The following is a 5,423-nucleotide window of genomic DNA, read 5'->3' as shown; positions in this document are numbered from 1 at the left end:
GGGGTCTCGGGGACATCCCTTTGTGAGGGCACTGCGGGAGTGCCCTGTCCCCTTCTGGGCTGAGACAAGGAGCTCCGGGGGAGGGTCCAGCAGAGAGCCACAGAGACCATTTGGCGYCTGGAGCATCTCTCTTATGAGGGGAGACCGCATGWGCTGGGCCTGTTTGGACTGGGAAAGACTGAGGGGTTCTCATCAATACGTACAAATACCTCAAAGGCCAGAAATCTCAGAAGGTGCCAAGAGGGTGGGGCCAGATTCTTTCCAGTGGTTCCCAGTGACAGGGCGAGGAGCAATGGCCATAAATTGAAACACAGAAAATTCTGCTTCAACATGGAGAAGAACTTTTACACTGAGAGCATCAGATCATTGGCAAGGCTGCCCCAGGATATCGTGCAATCTCCCTCTGGAGACCCTGAAACCCTCCCGTACACATTCCTGTGTCACCTGCACCAGTGGACCATGACTTGACAGAGGGTTTGTACTGGATGATTTCCMGGGCTCTCTTCCAACCCTAACAATTCTGTTATTTTGTGTGATTTTAGATTTTAGTCCTGTTTTTCTCTCTGTGCTTTAACCACTTASTTAAGGTGGTTAAAAGTAAGTGGTACTTCAGTGGTACACTTTTAGTGATGCTAAGGTGGCACTAGTAAGTAGTAGAGTGAGCCATGTTAACAAACTTTATTATCCTTTCACTGTGACAGGGTCCAAGGGAATGGCCTGAAGTTGTGTCAGGGGAGGTTTAGGTTGGATATTAGAAAAGATTCTTCACCCAGAGAGTGGTCTGGTGCTGGAACAGGCTCCCCAGGGCAGTGATCACAGCCTGACAGAGCACAGGAAGTGTTTGGACAATGCTCTCAGGGACAGGGTGTGACTTGAGGATGATGCTGTGCAGGGCCAGGAGTTGGACTCGACGATCCTTGTGGGTCCCTTCCAACTCAGCTTATTCTGTGATTCTCTAAACCTGCTTTTGTTGATGGCTGTGATTTTGTTGAGTGACATAAACTGCCCAGTTGCAACAGGCTGTCACCTGCTATGCCAGGACCTTCCACCCCCACATGCGTGACGGTTCGTTGCTGACACGAGCCAAGGGGAAGCTTAACATTTATGGTCAGATGCAAGGGACGTGTGCCTTGGATTTTCGGTAAATCATGAGGAATGTCACCAGGAGTTTCTCGGTATCTGGGAGCGCAGGTGTCAGGCATGGTGTTTTGCTGGAGTGCTGATCCATAATGCAACATGATGAAGTGTTACAGAGGCCTGTAGTGAGATGCAGGGGTTTGGTGTTGGAAGATGCAAGGAAACTAACTCAGCACCTCAGTAGGTTTGTGAACCTACATCAGTGAAATAATTCAATACCTGTTGCTTTTAAGTTACTTGGCACCAGCTAAACAGTAATAAATACTAGGCATTTACTGCTTTAAAAGTATTGCTAAGGAAGCATTCCATATCCAGAAATCACATTTTCCTCAAACATAGACCAAAAAAACCTCAATGACATATTAAGTTTGCATTATCAAATAAGGCATTCTCCCCAAATTTTCTTGCCTCTCAGGAAATTTAAAGGGTCTATTCCTGTTTTGGTGTAAAATACGTATGTGGCTTTGAATTGTAGAATCAAATGTCCTTGCTTGCTTAGATAAGAACGGATGTTTTGCACCGTAGTCTGAATCAGGAAATTATTTGCTAGTTTGGTCTGCTCTTGGGATAACATCTCAGAAACCCTTTGTAGATTGGTTCAGCTAGTACTAAAAAAAGTGTAATACAGCAGGGTAGGCTCCAAAACACTTACCATTTTTACAAAGGAATTTATGACCTGCTGTAAGACCTTAAAATAGAAATGCCAAAGACTGGTCGAAGGGAATTCTAGGGTTTACCTGTTGTAGAGCTTTTGTTTGTTACAGATAAGAATGATCCCAGGCATATTCAAGTACTAAGCCTTTTCTTTGTCACATATGTTCCTTTTGCCTATTAGTTGTGATGCTATAAGGCATTGAGCACTTGGATTCATGCCAGTACCACATTATCTTGTTGACTGGCAGCGTGGGCGACATCATGCAGTAACATTCTGCACTGCCAGCAAGCAGTGATTTCAAACCAAAGTTAGACCAAAGTGCAAGGAGATATTCCTCATCCCAGGCTATTCATACTTTATAGCTCGTGCTGGCTGTATCATTACATGTGTAGAGTTTGTACCAGAGTAGCACAACTTCTAACTGGTTATAGCTAGCCAAGGTTTATGAGGAATAACCAGTTGTGTTATTTACTGAAGTGTATTTGTTATAAGGGGCAAGGATACTAAAAATTTATAGAAAACAATTTGGAAGCTATTGAAAGTTCTTAACTAAGTAAAGAGGGAATTTTAGCAAAGAATGTTTTTATTGTCACATTCATTTTGGTACAAATAACAAGGATATGGGAACTTATTTACTAGAACTGAAAGGGTCCAGATAGAAAATACCCTAAACCAGAACAACATGCATATGGGTTCTTAGATAGTTGAGAACAGAGCTTATACACAGTGCATGGAAAATTAAAATGATACAGCAAAGAATTTTGAGTTCTTAATCCTTTTAGGATGATGGATTTTTTTAAAAAAAACTTCTTTCTCTTCCTTTTCCTTTTCTTTCACACTTTCTTCCACCTGTGCTTTTATTTTCCCTTTCTAAAAGCATCTGCAACATTTTTTCATTAATTACTGATATTCAAGAACAGAATTCAGCATGTTTATTAGAGAGACCAGCTTTATTTTTATGTCACTTCATTTTCCTCACCCATGGTTACTGGTGTTTCCTGCAGAAGTTTGGCAATTCCCAACTTTGACTAGACAGCTTAAATTTGGTGGTTTTTTCTATGGGTAGTTGATGTAACTAATACAAAGCCATCTAAATTGGCCTCAAAAAAACTGAGAATGAGCATGCAGTGACCAGACAGTATTTTGAATCAAAGTGAAAGTAGTGGCTTATATCAAATTGAATCAAATTAAGCATATCAGCAAAAGATTTTGAACTAGTTTGGCTGAATTCTGTGTAATGTTTTATCTGACATTAGTGACATTGTCTTGAATTTAGACAAGGCCTCAGGTGGTCTAATGACAGCAGAACTTACATACAATATCTCCAAAGTTCTGCTATAAATGACGCATGACATTCCTTGTATTTCTGAATATTCAAACCAAAATATAATACAAATGTGAATTATTTTTAATGTAAAAGGGAAGAGGATAGACTTCTGCTTCATAATACATGAAAAAGATACTCTATATATTGTTTTTGATTTCTGATTTGCCAGAACAAAGGTTAGGGCTCTTGTTTTAGACTTAGTTAAACAGATTAAATTTAAAAAGCTGCATGCTTTTTTAAATTAAAATGCTGTATGTCTACTCGGTAGACAGCAATAATCTCCTGTTGTGGACAGGGGGCTCACTGCGTGGATACTTGGCCTTCACTATAGCAAATCTCAAGCACATTCCCTTGTTAGGTCTAAACCAGAAGGCAACATCCTGATCAGCTCTTCAATAATTCTAATAAATTAAATACTCACTGGGATTTGCTTTTCAGTGACTGCTTTTCTACTTCTTACCTAGAATTGCCCATTCGAAATCTAGGAAAAAGAATCATCGCTTTCATTATCCTGATCCATTAGCAGATATTTTCCAATTGTACTCTATGGCTTTTGCCCTAACCCTAGTTATTTTTGCTGGTTTGATAGACAAAAATCATATTTAAAGTTTTGTAGTTGTCTTTCATCATATCTATCCCAGAATTCTTTTCTCCAGCTCCTTCCTACATCTAATCTGTGATTTGGTCTTTCCAACAAACATCTACATCTCTCTAAACTCCATTGTGTGGAACTTTTTATTTTATTGGGCAAGTTCCTCTCATTTTAGAACTTAACTGCCTATTTGAAGGTAGTACAGAATCTATGCAGTCTAAACTCTTTCAGTGTTCCGTAAATGGGATTCTCTTCATCTTTATTGTGGCTTTCTCACCTCAACCTTATTTATTAGGGTTTGATTTTTTTTTTAATTGCCCTTAATGAAAAAGGAAGGTTTTATTGTATTGCTACACATACAATTTATACCTTATTTTAAAGTAGTTAGAACAGATATGAAATTATGTTGAACATTTGTGCAGGAAATCAGAATAACAAAGGTGTCTATTGCCAATTTACACACAGTCACATTCTAAAGTAACTCACTGTTGAGTCCCACTTTCCCCTTCTGCTGCTCACCCAGTGATGCACTCTCTTCACACATATTTTACTTTGGAAATGGCTCAGTGCTACACTGTGTACAAAAAAAAAATAGATTCAGCTTAAAGTCTTCTGGTTTTAGACTTACAGATATTTTCCTTTGTCTACTCCTTAGTCTTTTCTCCAATTCTTTCCCTCCGACTTTAATGTTCGCTACTTGTTTCCCTGGTAACAGAGATTTTCTAATCTGCTTCTARTCAGCCAGCTCATACTCATACTGTAACATCCTGCAATATTCCACTTTAGCAACTATCACTAAATAAGATCCCAGGGTTTAGTACTGCACTCAGTGCTGCACAAACAATTCTGCATTTTTATAGCCATGTTGCATTCATTGACAATTAACATGGGACAAACAAAATATTTCAGCTTTGTCTTTTTAGTATAAGAGGAATTGTTTATTACTAGGCAGCTCTGGAGAGTGACACAAGGTACTTTCCTTAACACCTAACAGGCAGGGAAGAACGTTTTCTATGGTAATGGCACACATCAGCATCTGCATTTTGCAGCTGAAAACCATGTAGGCATAAACAAGACACAGACCATGAAGTTTTAGAATCACAGAATGGTTTTGGTCAGAAGGGACCTTCCAGCATCTAAGTCTTTTCCACTCTCAAGGGCAGGAACATCTTTCGCTAGCTAGGTCAGAGTGCTTAAAGCCCTATTCAATCTGACCTTGAACACGTTCGTGAATGGGGCATCCAAAACTTTATATTACCCAAAAACTTTTTCCAACCTATTTTTTTTCTTAAATTCTACTCAGATTTTTCTTGCATTTAAGAGCTACATATTGTTGGGAATATTTTTGTATATTTGGTCCAATACTGAAATGGTTAAAAAAAAAAGGTATTTTCTCAGGTTTAAGAGAAGTTCCTTTAAAGCCACAGTGTAACAAGAATGGAGTCCCGTACTTTGTTGTATTTTCTCCTACATAACAACTGAAATTGGAAATCTGATTCACCATCAGGAAGAAAAGATTTGTTCATTGATAATTACATTGTAAATATGGTACTATTCACCGGAGCATCTAGGGAAAATTACCTTCTCTCCCTGTTTTCAGTCCATGATCCCACTGTCTAGATAGTATCTAAAGCAAAACCCAAACATTTCCATGAGGAATTGGCACTGTAACAAAATCGAGTAAAGCAGTATGGACTTATTTTAAATTATTT

Source organism: Malurus melanocephalus, unplaced genomic scaffold, assembly GCF_030028575.1.
Source record: "Malurus melanocephalus ecotype Western Australia unplaced genomic scaffold, MMel_1.1 scaffold_117, whole genome shotgun sequence".
Classification (NCBI taxonomy): Eukaryota; Metazoa; Chordata; class Aves; order Passeriformes; family Maluridae; genus Malurus; species Malurus melanocephalus.
The sequence above is the reverse complement of the archived record's forward strand: the minus strand, read 5'-3'. Positions refer to the sequence as shown.